At 50.5% G+C, this 20,275-nt stretch overlaps 1 protein-coding gene across 2 annotated transcripts in view; it reads left to right on the forward strand.

Annotated features, from left to right (window-relative positions):
• The window catches only part of TIAL1 (TIA1 cytotoxic granule associated RNA binding protein like 1), an 86,364-nt gene that overhangs the window by 59,032 nt on the left and 7,057 nt on the right, over window positions 1–20,275 (forward strand). The gene's annotated exons all lie outside the window — the stretch shown is intronic.

Raw genomic sequence — 20,275 nt, forward strand, 5'->3', positions numbered from 1 at the left:
AAGTATACATGATGGCATCTCGCCACAATTACGAAAGTTCAGTATGTGTACAAAACAGATCACAAGGGCAGTGGCGGTGGAGTCTCTCACATTCATGTGGTCATTCAGCATCGTGTATCTGGCTCCACCATTTTCCGCTGCTCTCTCCGTTGTCAAAACGGATCATAAGACAGTTTGTCACAGTCATACTGGTGGTATCTCATGGGTTTCGGAGAAGTTTGCTTCTCGAATTTTCAAGGAATACTTGCACACGATCTTGGCCCGCTCATAATACGTCCAACCTGTTACATCAGGAAACGTTAGTTTACCCATAGTTCCCTAGGTACCTATTATCTAGGTACCGCAGCTGCGGTTGACGGGGTGAGGGTTCAGACCGCCCTCTTAAGAAATTGAGCATTACAGTATCGGTTATACTAACCATGTTACGAAATAGTAAGCCGTTTAAGGCAGCTCATTTTTACAAAATTTCGTGTGCTTACATAGGTTGTAAACCTCGGAAGTTCCAACATCATCCTTCAAGTAACCCGTATTCTGTTAAACGGGGTGGGATGGAAAACTGCGTTGATCTGCACGAAGAGTGCAGGTATCTGTGTGGTAAACTTATTTTCAAAGACGTTTGCTTCTATTTGCGTCTGTACACATCTTTCTACAAGGTGTCATCAAAGTTCACACTCTATTTATCCCACCTACAGCGCCAGGCGACTTGAAGTTGGGTTCAGATTTCTTACAGTTTCATATTGTGAACCCTTTCAACAAATGGGAATTAAGTTTCTCACTTTGGAAAACAATTTTTTCTTCTAGCCTTGGCTTCGGCAAGGGTTTGTTTTCATATTTGGGTGCCTTGTATTCCAAGCCACCGTATTTCAGTTTTCTCATGACAAAGCAGATCTTCGGACGAATCACGCTTTCGTATTCTTCACATCAATGTACCAATAGGGGTTCCTGTGTGGACAGCACATTCTAGAACTGAATGTGGTACACGCATTACGCGTTTATATATGTGCCGAACGTCAACAGTACGTGATATGAATACGTTGTTTGTTCTCTATGATACTGCCAACTGGGGTTAGCCAGTTTCTCAGCAGACATTATCGAGTTGGGTAATAATAATGACTACAAGTCAGGCTTACCTTAAGGCTAGGTTACAATCGCCTACGTCAGTAATAACTCATCCCACAGGTTCTGTGGGAATGTCAGACCCAGTGGGTCGTGGAGTGTCTAAAACGCGGCTATATAGCCTTCATGTGCACCATGTTTGTGCACGTTTACACGTTATAAATGGTGGCGCCATCAGCATCTAGCCTTGGGCTGCCTACTGTTACAAGTATCAAACAGCTCTCCCGCCCACGAGGGAAGCTTTGGTACGTCCCAAGAGTACTCCAGTGACCCCTAGTGGATGAAAAAGAAAATAGGATTTTGGTACTTACCAGGTAAATCCTTTTCTTTGAATCCATAGGGGGCACTGGACGCCCACCCAGAGCAGTTTACCTGGGTTGTTTTAAGCTCAAGAGAGCTTAGGGTAACAAGTTTTACTTGATTGATATTAAGCTCAGAGGAGCTTATGGTAACACATTTTCACCGATTGGTTCAAATTATAAAGTTCTATCGGTTATGGTGTCAACTGTTTAGTTGACAGTAAGGTTATGGGTCAACATTGTTGTTGTCCGTTATGTTATAGGTATTCTCCATTGTCAACCTCTCTATATCGTTCCTGTTCGCTCAGTAAAAAACACTGAGACAGTACACTGAGGTACTCGGGGATATGGAGGGGTGGGAGGGTCCTAAATTTGAATATTCAGTGCCTTTGTTCGGCTCCGCCCGTCCATATCCCAAGAGTACTCCAGTGCCCCCTATGGATTCAAAGAAAAGGATTTACCTGGTAAGTACCAAAATCCTATTTTTTTACCCCAAGTCACATCTCAGCAGAAAAAGACACCGTCTTTTCAGCCTCAGTCCTTTCGTCCCCATAAGGGCAGGCGGGCAAAAGGCCAGTCATATCTGCCCAGGGATAGAGGAAAGGGAAGAAGACTGCAGCAGGCAGCCCATTCCCAGGAACAGAGCCCTCCACCGCTTCTACTAAGTCCTCAGCATGACGCTGGGGCCGTACAAGCGGACTCTGGTGCGGTAGGGGGTCGTCTCAAGATTTTCAGCGCGTAGTGGGCTCACTCGCAAGTGGACCCCTGGATCCTACAAGTAGTATCCCAGGGGTACAGATTGGAAATTCGAGACGTCTCCCCCTCGCAGGCTCCTGATGTCTGTTTTACCAAGGTCTTCCTCCGACAGGGAGGCAGTATTGGAAACAATTCACAAGCTGTATTCCCAGCAGGTGATAATCAAAGTACCCCTCCTACAACAAGGAAAGGGGTATTATTCCACACTATATTGTGGTACTGAAGCCGGACGGCTCGGTGAGACCTATTCTAAATGGGAAATCTTTGAACACTTACATACAAAGGTTCAAATCAAGATTGAGTCACTCAGAGCAGTGATAGCGAACCAATAGGGTGTCCCTGGACATCAAGGATGCTTACCTCCATGTCCCAAAATTGCTCTTCTCACCAAGGGTACCTCAGGTTCGTGGTACGGAACTGTCACGATCAGTTTCAGACGCTGCCGTTTGGATTGTCCACGGCACCCCGGGTCTTTACCAAAGTAATGGCCGAAATGATGACTCTTCTTCAAAGAAAAGGCGTCTTAATTATCCCTTACTTGGACGATCTCCTGATAAGGGCAAGGTCCAGAGAACAGTTGGAAGTCGGAGTAGCACTATCTCAAGTAGTTCTACGACAGCACGGGTGGATTTTAAATATCAAAAATCGCAGCCGTTTCCGACGACACGTCTGCTGTTCCTTGGGATGGTTCTGGACACAGTCCAGAAAAAGGTGTTTCTCCCGGAGGAGAAAGCCAGGGAGTTATCCGAGCTAGTCAGGAACCTCCTAAAACCAGGAAAAGTGTCAGTGCATCATTGCACAAGAGTCCTGGAAAAAAAAATAAAAAATGGTGGCTTATTACGAAGCGATTCCATTCGGCAGATTCCACACAAGAACTTTTCAGTGGGATCTGCTGGACAAATGGTCCGGATCGCATCTTCAGATGCATCAGCGGATAACCCTATCTCCAAGGACAAGGGTGTCTCTCCTGTGGTGGCTACAGGGTGCTCATCTTCTAGAGGGCCGCAGATTCGGCATTCAGGATTGGATGCTGGTGACCACGGAGGCCAGCCTGAGAGGCTGGGGAGCAGTCACACAGGGAAAAAATTTCCAGGGAGTGTGATCAAGTCTGGAGACTTTTCTCCACATAAATATACTGGAGCTAAGGGCAATTTACAATGCTCTAAGCTTAGCAAGACCTCTGCTTCAAGGTCAGCCGGTATTGATCCAGTGGGACAACATCACGGCAGTCGCCCACGTAAACAGACAGGGCGGCACAAGAAGCAGGAGGGCAATGGCAGAAACTGCAAGGATTTTTCGCTGGGCGGAAAATCATGTGATAGCACTGTCAGCAGTGTTCATTCCGGGAGTGGACAACTGGGAAGCAGACTTCCTCAGCACAACCTCCACCCGGGAGAGTGGGGACTTCATCGGGAAGTCTTCCACATGATTGTGAACCGTTGGGAAAGACCAAAGGTGGACATGATGGCGTCCCGCCTGAACAAAAAACTGGACAAGTATTGCGCCAGGTCAAAAGACCCTCAGGCAATAGCTGTGGACGTTCTGGTAACACCGTGGGTGTACCAGTCGGTGTATGTCTTAACTCCTCTGCTTCTCACACCCAAGGTATTGAGAATTATAAGACGTAGAGGAGTAAGAACTATACTCGTGGCTCCGGATTGGCCAAGAAGGACTTGGTACCCGGAACTTCAAGAGATGCTCACAGAGGACTCATGGCCTCTGCCGCTAAGAAGGGACTTGCTTCAGCAAGTACCATGTCTGTTCCAAGACTTACCGCGGCTGCGTTTGACGGCATGGCGGTTGAACGCCGGATCCTAAGGTAAAAAAGGCATTCCGGAAGAGGTCATTCCTACCCTGGTCAAAGCCAGGAAGGAGGTGACCGCACAACATTATCACCACATGTGGCGAAAATATGTTGCGTAGTGTGAGGCCAGGAAGGCCACACGAAGAAATTTCAACTCGGTCGTTCCTGCATTTCCTGCAAACAGGAATGTCTATGGGCCTCAAATTGGGGTCCATTAAGGTTCAAATTTCGGCCCTGTCGATTTTCTTCCAGAAAGAATTGGCTTCAGTTCCTGAAGTCCAGAAGTTTGTCAAGGGAGTACTGCATATACAACCCCCTTTTATGCCTCCAGTGGCACTGTGGGATCTCAACGTAGTTCTGGGATTCCTCAAATCACATTGGTTTAAACCGCTCAAATCTGTGGATTTGAAATATCTCACAGGGAAAGTGACCATGCGGTTGGCCCTGGCCTCGGCCAGGCGAGTGTCAGAATTGGCGGCGTTGTCTCACAAAAGCCCATATCTGATTGTCCATTCGGACAGGGCAGAGCTGCGGACTCGTCCCCAGTTTCTCCCTAAGGTGGTGTCAGTGTTTCACCTGAATCAGCTTATTGTGGTACCTGCGGCTACTAGGGACTTGGAGGACTCCAAGTTGCTAGATGTTGTCAGGGCCCTGAAAATATAGTTTCCAGGACGACTGGAGTCAGGAAAACTGACTGGCTGTTATCCTGTATGCACCCAACAAACTGGGTGCTCTTGCTTCTAAGCAGACGATTGCTAGTTGGATGTGTAATACAATTCAGCTTGCACATTCTGTGGCAGGCCTGCCACAGCCAAAATATGTAAATGCCCATTTCACAAGGAAGGTGGGCTCATCTTGGGCGGCTGCCCGAGGGCTCTCGGCTTTACAACTTTGCCGAGCTGATACTTGGTCAGGGTCACACCCTGACTGAGGAGGACCTGGAGTTCTCTCATTCGGTGCTGCAGAGTCATCCGCACTCTCCCGCCCGTTTGGGAGCTTTGGTATAATCCCCATGGTCCTGACGGAGTCCCCAGCATCCACTTAGGACGTTAGAGAAAATAAGAATTTACTTACCGATAATTCTATTTCTCGTAGTCCGTAGTGGATGCTGGGCGCCCATCCCAAGTGCGGATTGTCTGCAATGCTTGTACATAGTTATTGTTACAAAAAAATCGGGTTGTCATTGTTGTGAGCCGTCTGTTCAGAGGCTTCTACGTTTTATCATACTGTTAACTGGGTTCCGATCACAGGTTGTACAGTGTGATTGGTGTGGCTGGTATGAGTCTTACCCGGGATTCAAGATCCTTCCTTATTGTGTACGCTCGTCCGGGCACAGTATCCTAACTGAGGCTTGGAGGAGGGTCATAGGGGGAGGAGCCAGTACACACCACCTGATCCTAAAGCTTTATTTTTGTGCCCTGTCTCCTGCGGAGCCGCTAATCCCCATGGTCCTGACGGAGTCCCCAGCATCCACTACGGACTACGAGAAATAGAATTATCGGTAAGTAAATTCTTATTTTCTCCTCTGTATCCTCTTGTATCAGTACAGGCCCCACTCTCTTATCTGATCCCCCCCTCCCTCCCTCCCTCCTCTGTATCTCCCCCCCCCCCCTCCTCTGTATCCCCCTGTATCAGTACAGGCCCCACTCTCTTATCTGATCCCCCCCCCCCCTCCCTCCCTCCTCTGTATCTCCCCCCCCCTCCTCTGTATCTCCCCCCCCCCTCCTCTGTATCTCCCCCCCCCTCCTCTGTATCTCCCCCCCCCCCTCCTCTGTATCTCCCCCCCCCTCCTCTGTATCTCCCCCCCCCTCCTCTGTATCTCCCCCCCCTCCTCTGTATCTCCCCCCCCCCTCCTCTGTATCTCCCCCCCCCCTCCTCTGTATCCCCCCCCCTCCTCTGTATCTCCCCCCCCCCTCCTCTGTATCTCCCCCCCCCCCCCCCCCTCCTCTGTATCCCCCTGTATCAGTACAGGCCCCACTCTCTTATCTGACCCCCCCCCCCCCCCTCCCTCCTTTGTATCCCCCCCCCCCTCCTCTGTATCCCCCTGTATCAGTACAGGCCCCACTCTCTTATCTGATCCCCCCCCCCCCTCCCTCCTCTGTATCCCCCCCTTTCTCCTCTGTATCCCCCTGTATCAGTACAGGCCCCACTCTCTTATCTGACCCCCCCCCCCCCCCTCCCTCCCTCCTCTGTATCTCTCCCCCCCCCCCCCTCCTCTGTATCCCCCTGTATCAGTACAGGCCCCACTCTCTTATCTGATCCCCCCCACCCTCCTCTGCATCCCCCCCCCTCCCTCCTCTGCATCCCCCCCCCCTCCTCTGTATCCCCCTGCATCAGTACAGGCCCCACTCTCTTATCTGATCCCCCTCCCTCCTCTGTATCCCCCTGTATCAGTACAGACCTCACTCTCTTATCTGATCTCCCCCCCCCCTCCTCTGTATCCCCCTGTATCAGTACAGACCCCACTCTTATCTGACCCCCCCCCCCTCCTCCTCCTCTGTATCCCCCTGTATCAGTACAGACCCCACTCTCTTATCTGATCCCCCCCCCCCCCTACCTCCTCTGTATCCCCCTACCTCCTCTGTATCCCCCCTGTATCAGTACAGGCCCCACTCTCTTTTCTTTTTCATCCACTAGGGGTCACTGGAGTACTCTTGGGATATGGACGGCGTAGCAGAACAAAGGCACTGAATATTTAAATTTAGAACTCTCCACCCCTCCATATCCCAGAGTACCTCAGTGTACGACCTCAGTGTTTTTTCGGTGCTCACAGCACTAACATCGGCTTGTGGGAAGTCCCACATTTGGTGGAAGATTTTATTAATTTTTCATTTTTCTTTTTTCTTTTTACTTTTTACACTTCCCTTCCCAGTTTCTAGAAAAACATGGGTCCGGGATGGTGCCGCTGCAAGGCAGCGCATGGCGTGTCGGTCCTCACAAAGAGCACCCTCACAGCCACAGGCAGCCCACTGTCTCCTGCAAGCTGGACGGAGCTTACAGAAAGAAGCCCCGTCACAGCCATGATGAAGTGATCAAGAAGCTGGACGGAGCTTACAGATAGAAGCCCCGTCGCAGCCATGATCTGCAAGCTGGACGGAGCTTACAGAAAGAAGCCCCGTCACAGCCAGGAAGAAGCAAAGAGCTGGACGGAGCTTACAGAAAGAAGCCCCGTCACAGCCATGATGAAGTGATCAAGAAGCTGGACGGAGCTTACAGATAGAAGCCCCGTCGCAGCCATGATCTGAGGAGCTGGACGGAGCTTACAGATAGAAGCCCCGTCGCAGCCAGGACTGGAGACATGATCAAATAAGGTAGGCTGGGGAACGGGACGGTCAGCGCAGGCTGCCGCCCGATATGTGGGGGTATGTAATGCCGCTCATGCATCCGGCCGTCACAACGCCCCAGCCGCTCCATACGGCAGCCGCTCCGTCCGGCCATCCCAGCCGCTACGTCCGGCCGCCCAGCATGCCAGAACGCCGCTCCGTCTACCCGCACACAGCGCTAAGAGGGTGGCAACGGGCCGCCGCTCCGTCCGGCCGCCTAGCAACGGCCACCCGCAGACGCTCCGTCAGTCACCAGAAGAAGCAACGGAGCGCTCCTGGTGACCTCCGCTGCTCGGCAAGAAAGCCTCCCTGCAATGATAAGATATTCCCTGGTTTCCCGCTGAGACACAGCGTTACAGGGAGCACAGGGGGAAGGGGGGCGGTGGAATCTGGCGGATTACAGCGGCAAGGTTATGTAATATCTATAAACCACAGTTTAATATATATATGTGACATGTCACTAGATAATAGGCTATTGAGTCTATATTAATGATAGTGAGGCATGTATTGTAACACTGCAGGCATGTATTGTAACATGCCCTGTGATTATTACTGTATAATAGGCTATTTAGCCTATATATATTAATGTCTGTTATTATCACTATATTAATGTCTGTGGTTATCACTGTATAAGAGCATATATATATTATATATATTATATATTTATTCGCACTAGAGCATGTGTTGTACCCTGCCTGTGATTATCATTGTATAATAGGCTATATTAACAATTGTTCTGTGATTATCAGGGTCAGCATGGCATGACGGCCATTTTAACCATGTTTCCTGTTGTTTTACAGTTGTAATTCCGGAACATTCCTGCCATACATCTCTACGCCACCAGAGGCGCAGGGGTGTTAGTGGGAATTTTTGGTTCGGGTTTCACATAGGCTGCCCATGTGAACTGCTTTTCAGTCAGAAATAAATATATATTACACACCTTCAGATAATAACTTTACTAAGTCGTGCAAGTGTCTGTCCGTTGCCTATTGTGTTGTCTGTCTGCATAGGAAGTAAGCTCCAGCGCAGACTAAAAATACTTTTAAACTAGACATAAACCTACCACATGTTCACTATGTGTGTAGGTTTTCAGAATCCCAGATCCTATGTTAAACATTGGCAATTCAAATTAACTCCGCTCCACAAGAGCGGTAAGATCGACGGAAGTTATTCCGCAAGCTCTAATGAAGGAGTCTTTCCAAAGGTACAATTTTCCTTTGGGTACCAAGGTGTTAATTTAACTGGTCTTATAATTTCATGCAGTCGGATAATTCTATGTCAGACCTCACATTAAACCAGCAGTCAGATAGTGCGGGGTTTGGGCAACCATACATTGCTAATGACCAGTGCGTCAATGTCTCGAATTTACAGAGACTAAGGAGACTCTAACATCTAATCCGTCGAATTTAATAAACAACAGATTTTCAATGAATTCTTATTTAGAATATCTGACTAACATTTAAGTCTATTTACCCGTTTCCACATCTAAATGGGAGAATCCGCCATTGGTGAATTCGTCTGTGTCAAACATTATAAACACCCAAGATACATTTGGGTCACTAGGCGCTCTATGTATGGAAACAATGACGATCACGTTTGACTTATCGTTAATACAAAGCGGCAGAGTATCTCTGTAAAGCTTCTGCTGACGGCTGTTACCTCGATTCTCGCTTTTTAGCGTCGCTAGTTTCAGCACGACAAGGCCAGCAGTTGTTTGATAAAATTTCAAAACGTAAATACTTTGGTCCGGCGTTTAAAGTTTTTAGAATCCAGTCTTTTCAAGGCTGTGGTACAAGTCAAGACTTGTAACACCAGGGCGCTAAAGTCAAAACGACCTCTTAGGCCATCTCGAATTTCCAATTGTGGAAGCGCGCCTTTACACATTTGCCGGGTTTACAAACATCCACTCATGGATATATCCGCTATTTAAAGGTTAACTGCCTCTGTCAGACGAAATTAAGAGTTTTGGCAGGTTGCCATTCAGTCTCTGCTGTTTTCAGCTGTTTTTATTTCCAGCCATGGTACACCAACAGAGTCAGGGTTACTTATTCCCCTCTGTTTGGCGTTACGAAACCAGAGGGCTCCGTCGCAGTCTCAATCACAGAGGGCTCCGTCGCAGTCTCAATCAGCAAGTCACTTACTGCAGTTTGGAAAATGGAATTTTCTGCGGTTAGTATTTGCATATTTGGAGCCACAAAATTGCATAATTGCGCTTGATCTTCAATACCCATTCCGGTTTGGTCACCGCATCACAGGTTCTAGAGTTTTGCAAAACGCCACAACCATTAACCATTTCATCTACCGGTTGGCTTCTTGTCAACGCCTCGGGTATTTACCAAAGTGATGTTGGTGATGATAGCTCATCTCAGAGCCCTGCCAGTGACAATCGTTCCATACTTAGACGATCTGCTCATAAGAACTCTGTCTCACCAGAGGTTCTTCTTACTGGCGCTACTAACGTACACCATGGTGGCAGGTCAAGTTCAAAAAGCAATCGAATCTAATTCCGTCTCAACGACTTCAATTCCTAGGTATGATTATAAATACGGTAAATCAAAGACATTTACCTACTACACCAGCATACGCACACTAGCGGTACATTGGTGTATTCGCCTATTAGGAACAATAATGTGTTTTCAAAGCGCTTTAGTTCGCTGGGCTTCTCTCGCGTTTCCCACAGGGGGGCGAGGGTGTATATACTCTGGACGAGAGTCTCAGAGGTTGAGGAGTTGTAGTTAAAAAGGTCAGCGACAGGGGTTCTAAAACGGATCACGACAGATTGCTGTCTATAAATGTCCTGGAACTCCGTGTAATTTACAATGCACTACATGCTTCGCTTTCAGTCTGTCCAAGTGCAGTCAGACAACGCAACGGGAGTTGCATATACAACAGGGAGGACCAAGAAGCTGCATGGCAATGCGGCAGGTAGCTTGAATCCTCAATTGCCCAGAACACCATTAGGTGATGTTGTCGACAGGGTTCATTCCGGAAGTGGATATCTGTTAGACAGATGATCTCACCCGTCGGGATTTATATCCTGAAAACTGGGCATTCAATCCAGAGGTGTTTCATATGTGAGTCCACAGAAGGGGTTACCCTCAGGTATACATGATGGCATCTCGCCACAATTACAAACGCTCAGTATGTGTACAGAACGACAGATCACAAGGGCAGTGGCGGTGGAGGTTCTCACATTCGTGTGGTCATTCAGCATCGTGTATCTGGCTCCACCAGTTTCCGCTACTCTCTCCGTTGCTAAAACAAATCATAAGACAGTTCGTCACAGTCATACTGGTGATATCTCAGGGGTTTCCGAGAGCTTGCTTCTCGAATCTCCAAGGAATACTTGCACACGATCTTTGCCCGCTCATAATACGTCCAACCTGTTACAACAGGGACCGTTCTTTTACCCCTATTTACCTATGTACCGCGGCTGCGGTTGACGGGGTGGTGGTTCAGACCGCCCTCTTAAGAAAAGAGATAGGGCATTACAGTATCGGTTATACCAACCATGTTACGAGCTAGGAAGCCGCTTAAGGCAGCTCATTCTTACAAAATTTCGTGTGTCTATATAGGTGGGTGTGAAGCTCGGAAGTTCCGACTTCATCTTTCAAGTTACCCGTATTCTGTTATTTTACACACGGGGTGGAATGGAAAACTGCATTTATCTGCACTAAGGGTGCAGGTATCTGTGTGGTCAATTTATTTTCAAAGACGTTTGACTCTATTGCGTCGGTACACACCTTTCTACAAGGTGTCATCAAAGTGCAGCCTCCATTTATCCCACCTACAGCGCCATGCGACTGGAAGCTGGGTTCAGATTTCTTACAGTTTTCAATATTTTGAACCCTTACAACAAATGGGGATTAAGTTTCTCACTGGGAAAACGTTTTTCTTCTAGCCTTAGCTTCGGCAAGGGTTTTGTTTTCACATTTAGGTGCCTTGTATTCCAAGCCACCATATTTGGGTTTTCTCATAACAAAGCAGAACTTCAGACGAATTCCGATTTCTTATTTTTCACATCAATAAACCAATAGTGGTTCCTGTGTTGACAGCACATTCTGGAATTCGGAATGTGGTACACGCATTACGCGTCTATATGTCCCGAACGTCTACAGTTCGTAATACGGATACGCTGTTGTTCTCTATGATGCTGCCAACTGGGGTTAGCCAGTTTCTCAGCAGACATTATCCAGTTGGATAACAATGACTACAAGTCAGGCTTACTTTAGGCTAAGTTACAGTCGCCTACGTCAGTAATAGCTCATCCCACAGGTTCTGTGGGAATGTCATGATCAGCTGGTCGTGAAGCGTCTACGACGCGGCTACATAGCCTTCAGTGCACACGTGTGTGCGCGTTTACACGTTATGAAACGGTTGCGGCATCAGCATCTAGCTTTGGCCGCCTACTGTTACCGGTGTCAAACAGCTCTCCCGCCCACGAGGGAAGCTTTGGTACGTCCCAAGAGTACTCCAGTGACCCCTAGTGGATGAAAAAGAAAATAGGATTTTGGTACTTACCAGGTAAATCCTTTTCTTTGAATCCATAGGGGGCACTGGACGCCCACCCAGAGCAGTTTTACCTGGGTTGTATTAAGCTCAGAGGAGCTTATGGTAACACATTTTACCTGGTTGGTATTAAGCTCAGAGGAGCTTATGGTAACACATTTTCACCGATTGGTTCAAATTATAAAGTTCTATCGGTTATGGTGTCAACTGTTTAGTTGACAGTAACGTTATGGGTCAACTTTGTTGTTGTCCGTTATGTTATAGGAATTCTCCATTGTCAACCTCTCTATAGTTCCTGTTCGCTCAGTAAAAAACACTGAGGTCGTACACTGAGGTACTCTGGGATATGGAGGGGTGGAGAGTTCTAAATTTAAATATTCAGTGCCTTTGTTCTGCTACGCCGTCCATATCCCAAGAGTACTCCAGTGCCCCCTATGGATTCAAAGAAAAGGATTTACCTGGTAAGTACCAAAATCCTATTATCTGATCCCCCCTCCCTCCTCTGTATCCCCCTGTATCAGTACAGGCCCCACTCTCTTATCTGATCCCCCTGTTTCAGTACAGACCCCACTCTCTTATCTGATCCCCCTGTATCAGTACAGACCCCACTCTCTTATCTGATCCCCCCTCCCTCCTCTGTATCAGTACAGACCCCACTCTCTTATCTGATCCCCCCTCCCTCCTCTGTATCCCCCTGTATCAGTGCAGACCCCACTCTCTTATCTGATCCCCCCTCCCTCCTCTGTATCCCCCTGTATCAGTACAGACCCCACTCTCTTATCTGATCCCCCCCTCCCTACTCTGTATCCCACTGTATCAGTGCAAGACCCCACTCTCTTATCTGATCCCCCCTCCCTCCTCTGTATCCCCCTGTATCAGTACAGACCCCACTCTCTTATCTGATCCCCCCTCCCTCCTCTGTATCCCCCTGTATCAGTACAGACCCCACTCTCTTATCTGATCCCCCCTCCCTCCTCTGTATCCCCCTGTATCAGTGCAGACCCCACTCTCTTATCTGATCCCCCCCCCTCCCTGCTCTGTATCCCCCTGTATCAGTGCAGACCCCACTCTCTTATCTGATCCCCCCTCCCTCCTCTATCAGTACAGACCCCACTCTCTTATCTGATCCCCCCTCCCTCCTCTGTATCCCCCTGTATCAGTGCAGACCCCACTCTCTTATCTGATCCCCCCCCCTCCTCTGCATCCCCTGTATCAGTGCTGACCCCACTCTTACCAGGTCGGCGCTTGAAAATCCAATAATACTGCCAAATATAATAAAACAATTTATTTAGCTAGCAAAAAAATATATAAAACACAAAAAGAAACATAGAAAAATAAAAACTAATAATGGACCACAATAATATATAACACATAAAACTTGGGTGTAATTACACCTCAGATAATAGCATATATATGCCTATAATAAAAACATATAGGAGTGGGTCACCGGTTTTCACCTATATAGCTTTCAATATACTGGATTCTAAGTTGTTCAGTCTCTCACAGTTCAGAAAGAATATGTCCTCCGGCTAATAAATTCAGCCTCTGTAACCATATATGTAAAGTATAATTTTCCACGTGATGGATATGATATGAAAGAACCGTACGGTTTCAATTACTCACTGAATCGCTGTCCTTGCTTTCCTATGCACGGTGGGTAATGCAAAGCCGCTCTCTATCACCCTTTGCACGGGTGAGACATCCGTCGGCGGCGCCCGCAGGGATGGATGTTTTCTTTAACACAGCACAGAGTTGGTAAGCTAAACTGCCGTGTATTATTCCTGATTGGAAATAGCCATGCTCAGCAAGACAGGCTGATGGTGTGAAAAATTGTGAAGAAATGAAGAGTCCGGTCTCTTCACAAGCAGGCTGATTGCCGGCAACAGGTTACAGACAACTTGATATTATAGAACAGCAGGTGTATTTCTCCTGTGAGCACTTGGATGGTCTCGGTGATATTCTCAGTGACCCGTCCTCTCTGTGTCCTCAATGCGTTTCTCCGCACCCCAGGCGGCTTCTTCAAGAGGCCTCTTGAAGAAGCCGCCTGGGGTGCGGAGAAACGCGTTGAGGACACAGAGAGGACGGGTCACTGAGAATATCACCGAGACCATCCAAGTGCTCACAGGAGAAATACACCTGCTGTTCTATAATATCAAGTTGTCTGTAACCTGTTGCCGGCAATCAGCCTGCTTGTGAAGAGACCGGACTCTTCATTTCTTCACAATTTTTCACACCATCAGCCTGTCTTGCTGAGCATGGCTATTTCCAATCAGGAATAATACACGGCAGTTTAGCTTACCAACTCTGTGCTGTGTTAAAGAAAACATCCATCCCTGCGGGCGCCGCCGACGGATGTCTCACCCGTGCAAAGGGTGATAGAGAGCGGCTTTGCATTACCCACCGTGCATAGGAAAGCAAGGACAGCGATTCAGTGAGTAATTGAAACCGTACGGTTCTTTCATATCATATCCATCACGTGGAAAATTATACTTTACATATATGGTTACAGAGGCTGAATTTATTAGCCGGAGGACATATTCTTTCTGAACTGTGAGAGACTGAACAACTTAGAATCCAGTATATTGAAAGCTATATAGGTGAAAACCGGTGACCCACTCCTATATGTTTTTATTATAGGCATATATATGCTATTATCTGAGGTGTAATTACACCCAAGTTTTATGTGTTATATATTATTGTGGTCCATTATTAGTTTTTATTTTTCTATGTTTCTTTTTGTGTTTTATATATTTTTTTGCTAGCTAAATAAATTGTTTTATTATATTTGGCAGTATTATTGGATTTTCAAGCGCCGACCTGGTATTTGTTTGTTTTCTATTGCTAATTGCTGAGGAGGCTGGCTACCTCCTTACCAGGTGGCTGCTGATTCCAATTCACATTTACACAGTTCTGCCCAGCGCCAACAAACCTTATTTTTTGTTTTCTGACCCCACTCTTATCTGATCCCCCCCCCTCCTCTGCATCCCCCTGTATCAGTGCAGACCCCACTCTCTTATCTGATCCCCCCTCCCTCCTCTGTATCAGTGCAGACCCCACTCTCTTATCTGATCCCCCTCCCTCCTCTGTATCCCCCTGTATCAGTGCAGACCCCACTCTCTTATCTAATCCCCCCCCTCCCTCCTCTGTATCCCCCTGTATCAGTGCTGACCCCACTCTCTTATCTAATCCCCCCCTCCCTCCTCTGTATCCCCCTGTATCAGTGCTGACTCCACTCTCTTATCTGATCCCCCCTCCCTCCTCTGTATCCCCCTGTCTCAGTACAGGCCCCACTCTCTTATCTGATCCCCCCTCCCTCCTCTGTATCCCCCCCTTTCTCCTCTGTATCCTCCTGTATCAGTACAGGCCCCACTCTCTTATCTGATCCCCCCCCCCCTCCCTCCCTCCTCTGTATCTCCCCCCCCCTCCTCTGTATCTCCCCCCCCCCCTCCTCTGTATCTCCCCCCCCTCCTCTGTATCTCCCCCCCCCCCTCCTCTGTATCTCCCCCCCCCCCCCTCCTCTGTATCTCCCCCCCCCCCTCCTCTGTATCTCCCCCCACCCCCTCCTCTGTATCTCCCCCCCCCCCCCCCTCCTCTGTATCCCCCTGTATCAGTACAGGCCCCACTCTCTTATCTGATCCCCCCCCCCCCCTCCTCTGTATCCCCCCCCCCCCCCTCCTCTGTATCCCCCTGTATCAGTACAGGCCCCACTCTCTTATCTGATCCCCCCCCCCCCCTCCCTCCTCTGTATCCCCTCCCTCCTCTGTATCCCCCCCTTTCTCCTCTGTATCCCCCTGTATCAGTACAGGCCCCACTCTCTTATCTGATCCCCCCCCCCCTCCCTCCCTCCTCTGTATCTCTCCCCCCCCCCCCCCCCCCTCCTCTGTATCCCCCTGTATCAGTACAGGCCCCACTCTCTTATCTGATCCTCCCCCCCCCCCTCCCTCCTCTGCATCCCCCCCCCCCCCCTCCTCTGTTTCCCCCTGCATCAGTACAGGCCCCACTCTCTTATCTGATCCCCCCCCCCCCCCTCCCTCCTCTGTATCCCCCTGTATCAGTACAGACCTCACTCTCTTATCTGATCCCCCCCCCCCTCCTCTGTATCCCCCTGTATCAGTACAGACCCCACTCTTATCTGACCCCCCCCCCCCCCCTTCTCCTCCTCCTACTCTGTACCCCCCTGTATCAGTACAGACCTTACTCTCTTATCTGATCCCCCCCCCCCCCCCCCCCCCCTCCCTCCTCTGTATCCCCCCTGTATCAGTACAGGCCCCACTCTCTTATCTGATCCCCCCTCCCTCCTCTGTATCCCCCTGTATCAGTACAGACCCCACTCTCTTATCTAATCCCCCCTCCCTCCTCTGTATCCCCCTGTATCAGTACAGGCCCCACTCTCTTATCTGATCCCCCTGTTTCAGTACAGACCCCACTCTCTTATCTGATCCCCCTGTATCAGTACAGACCCCACTCTCTTATCTGATCCCCCCCCTCCCTCCTCTGTATCCCCCTGTATCAGTACAGACCCCACTCTCTTATCTGATCCCCCCTCCCTCCTCTGTATCCCCCTGTATCAGTGCAGACCCCACTCATCTGATCCCCCTGTATCAGTACAGACCCCACTCTCTTATCTGATCCCCCCTCCCTCCTCTGTATCCCCCTGTATCAGTACAGACCCCACTTTCTTATCTGATCCCCCCCCCCCCCTCCTCTGCATCCCCCTGTATCAGTACAGACCCCACTCTCTTATCTGATCCCCCCTCCCTCCTCTGTATCCCACTGTATCAGTGCAAGACCCCACTCTCTTATCTGATCCCCCCTCCCTCCTCTGTATCCCCCTGGATCAGTACAGACCCCACTCTCTTATCTGATCCCCCCTCCCTCCTCTGTATCCCCCTGTATCAGTGCTGACCCCACTCTCTTATCTGATCCCCCCTCCCTCCTCTGTATCCCCCTGTATCAGTGCTGACCCCACTCTCTTATCTGATCCCCCCTCCTTCCTCTGTATCCCCCTGTATCAGTACAGACCCCACTCTCTTATCTGATCCCCCCCTCCCTCCACTGTATCCCCCTGTATCAGTGCAGACCCCACTCTTATCTGATCCCCCCTCCCTCCTCTGTATCCCCCTGTATCAGTACAGACCCCACTCTCTTATCTGATCCCCCCTCCCTCCTCTGTATCCCCCTGTATCAGTGCAGACCCCACTCTCTTATCTGATTCCCCCCCTCCTCTGCATCCCCCTGTATCAGTGCAGACCCCACTCTCTTATCTGATCCCCCCTCCCTCCTCTGTATCCCCCTGTATCAGTACAGACCCCACTCTCTTATCTGATCCCCCCCCTCCCTCCTCTGTATCCCCCTGTATCAGTGCTGACCCCACTCTCTTATCTGATCCCCCCCCTCCTCTGCATCCCCCTGTATCAGTGCTGACCCCACTCTCTTATCTGATCCCCCCCCTCCTCTGTATCCCCCTGTATCAGTGCAGACCCCACTCTTATCTGATCCCCCCTCCCTCCTCTGTATCCCCCTGTATCAGTACAGACCCCACTCTCTTATCTGATCCCCCCTCCCTCCTCTATATCCCCCTGTATCAGTGCAGACCCCAATCTCTTATCTGATCCCCCCCTCCCTGCTCTGTATCCCCCTGTATCAGTGCAGACCCCACTCTCTTATCTGATCCCCCCCCTCCTCTGCATCCCCCTGTATCAGTGCTGACCCCACTCTTATCTGATCCCCCCCCCCTCCTCTGCATCCCCCTGTATCAGTGCAGACCCCACTCTCTTATCTGATCCCCCCTCCCTCCTCTGTATCAGTGCTGACCCCACTCTCTTATCTGATCCCCCCTCCCTCCTCTGTATCCCCCTGTATCAGTACAGACCCCACTCTCTTATCTGATCCCCCCCCCCTCCTCTGCATCCCCCTGTATCAGTACAGACCCCACTCTCTTATCTGATCCCCCCCCCCCCTCCTCTGCATCCCCCTGTATCAGTACAGACCCCACTCTCTTATCTGATCCCCCCCTCCCTACTCTGTATCCCACTGTATCAGTGCAAGACCCCACTCTCTTATCTGATCCCCCCTCCCTCCTCTGTATCCCCCTGGATCAGTACAGACCCCACTCTCTTATCTGATCCCCCCTCCCTCCTCTGTATCCCCCTGTATCAGTGCTGACCCCACTCTCTTATCTGATCCCCCCTCCCTCCTCTGTATCCCCCTGTATCAGTGCTGACCCCACTCTCTTATCTGATCCCCCCTCCCTCCTCTGTATCCCCCTGTATCAGTACAGACCCCACTCTCTTATCTGATCCCCCCCTCCCTCCACTGTATCCCCCTGTATCAGTGCAGACCCCACTCTTATCTGATCCCCCCTCCCTCCTCTGTATCCCCCTGTATCAGTACAGACCCCACTCTCTTATCTGATCCCCCCTCCCTCCTCTGTATCCCCCTGTATCAGTGCAGACCCCACTCTCTTATCTGATTCCCCCCCTCCTCTGCATCCCCCTGTATCAGTGCAGACCCCACTCTCTTATCTGATCCCCCCTCCCTCCTCTGTATCCCCCTGTATCAGTGCAGACCCCACTCTCTTATCTGATTCCCCCCCTCCTCTGCATCCCCCTGTATCAGTGCAGACCCCACTCTCTTATCTGATCCCCCCTCCCTCCTCTGTATCCCCCTGTATCAGTGCAGACCCCACTCTCTTATCTGATTCCCCCCCTCCTCTGCATCCCCCTGTATCAGTGCTGACCCCACTCTCTTATCTGATCCCCCCTCCCTCCTCTGTATCAGTGCTGACCCCACTCTCTTATCTGATCCCCCTCCCTCCTCTGTATCCCCCTGTATCAGCGCAGACCCCACTCTCTTATCTGATCCCCCCTCCCTCCTCTGTATCCCCCTGTATCAGTGCAGACCCCACTCTTATCTGATCCCCCCCCCCCCTCCTCTGCATCCCCCTGTATCAGTGCTGACCCCACTCTCTTATCTAATCCCCCCCTCCCTCCTCTGTATCCCCCTGTATCAGTGCTGACCCCACTCTCTTATCTGATCCCCCCTCCCTCCTCTGTATCCCCCTGTCTCAGTACAGGCCCCACTCTCTTATCTGATCCCCCCTCCCTCCTCTGTATCCCCCCCTTTCTCCTCTGTATCCTCCTGTATCAGTACAGGCCCCACTCTCTTATCTGATCCCCCCTCCCTCCTCTGTATCTCCCCCCCCCCCCCCTCCTCTGTATCCCCCTGTATCAGTACAGGCCCCACTCTCTTATCTGATCCCCCCCCCCCCCTCCCTCCCTCCTCTGTATCTCCCCCCCCCCCCCCCTCCTCTGTATCTCTCCCCCCCCCCTCCCCCCTCCTCTGTAATCCCCCTGTATCAGTACAGGCCCCACTCTCTTATCTGATCCCCCCTCCCTCCTCTGTATCTCCCCCCCCCCCCCTCCTCTGTATCCCCCTGTATCAGTACAGGCCCCACTCTCTTATCTGATCCCCCTCCCTCCTCTGTATCCCCCCCTTTCTCCTCTGTATCCCCCTGTATCTCTCCCCCCCCCCCTCCTCTGTATCTCTCCCCCCCCCCCCTCCTCTGTATCCCCCTGTACCAGTACAGGCCCCACTCTCTTATCTGATCCCCCCCCCCCTCCCTCCTCTGCATCCCCCCCTCCTCTGTATCCCCCTGCATCAGTACAGGCCCCACTCTCTTATCTGATCCCCCCCCCCCCCTCCCTCCTCTGTATCCCCTGTATCAGTACAGACCTCACTCTCTTATCTGATCCCCCCCCCTCCTCTGTATCCCCCTGTATCAGTACAGACCCCACTCTTATCTGACCCCCCCCCTTCTCCTCCTCCTACTCTGTATCCCCCAGTATCAGTACAGACCCCACTCTCTTATCTGATCCCCCCCCCCCCTCCCTCCTCTGTATCCCCCCTCCCTCCTCTGTATCCCCCCTGTATCAGTACAGGCCCCACTCTCTTATCTGATCCCCCCTCCCTCCTCTGTATCCCCCTGTATCAGTACAGACCCCACTCTCTTATCTAATCCCCCCTCCCTCCTCTGTATCCCCCTGTATCAGTACAGGCCCCACTCTCTTATCTGATCCCCCTGTTTCAGTACAGACCCCACTCTCTTATCTGATCCCCTTGTATCAGTACAGACCCCACTCTCTTATCTGATCCCCCCCTCCCTCCTCTGTATCCCCCTGTATCAGTACAGACCCCACTCTCTTATCTGATCCCCCCTCCCTCCTCTGTATCCCCCTGTATCAGTGCAGACCCCACTCTCTTATCTGATCCCCCTGTATCAGTACAGACCCCACTCTCTTATCTGATCCCCCCCCTCCTCTGCATCCCCCTGTATCAGTACAGACCCCACTCTCTTATCTGATCCCCCCTCCCTCCTCTGTATCAGTGCTGACCCCACTCTCTTATCTGATCCCCCCTCCCTCCTCTGTATCCCCCTGTATCAGTGCAGACCCCACTCTCTTATCTGA

This window comes from Pseudophryne corroboree, chromosome 3 (genome assembly GCF_028390025.1).
Source record: "Pseudophryne corroboree isolate aPseCor3 chromosome 3, aPseCor3.hap2, whole genome shotgun sequence".
Classification (NCBI taxonomy): Eukaryota; Metazoa; Chordata; class Amphibia; order Anura; family Myobatrachidae; genus Pseudophryne; species Pseudophryne corroboree.